This window comes from Charadrius vociferus, unplaced genomic scaffold, assembly GCF_000708025.1.
Source record: "Charadrius vociferus isolate BGI_N301 unplaced genomic scaffold, ASM70802v2 scaffold49, whole genome shotgun sequence".
Taxonomy (NCBI): Eukaryota; Metazoa; Chordata; class Aves; order Charadriiformes; family Charadriidae; genus Charadrius; species Charadrius vociferus.
In genome coordinates, this window is record NW_009661375.1 from 3,098,230 (window position 1) to 3,098,464 (window position 235).

Here is a 235-nt window from a genome sequence, read left to right on the forward strand (position 1 = left end):
TGGATAAAATACAGCCTAAAGTCTTACTGCAGCCTTATCACATCAGCCTTTCCCAAAAGATAAAATTAGTTCAACATGGTATTTTTGGAAGATTTTTTTCCTTTTTTTTTTTTTTATTTTTTGAAGAAAAGGGAACTAATTTGCTACCGCCACCCAGTCTGATTGATTCCACCAAATTCCGTCATCGGACCGTCGAGCGGGATGGAGGAGCCGGACCTCAACATGCCACCAGTGG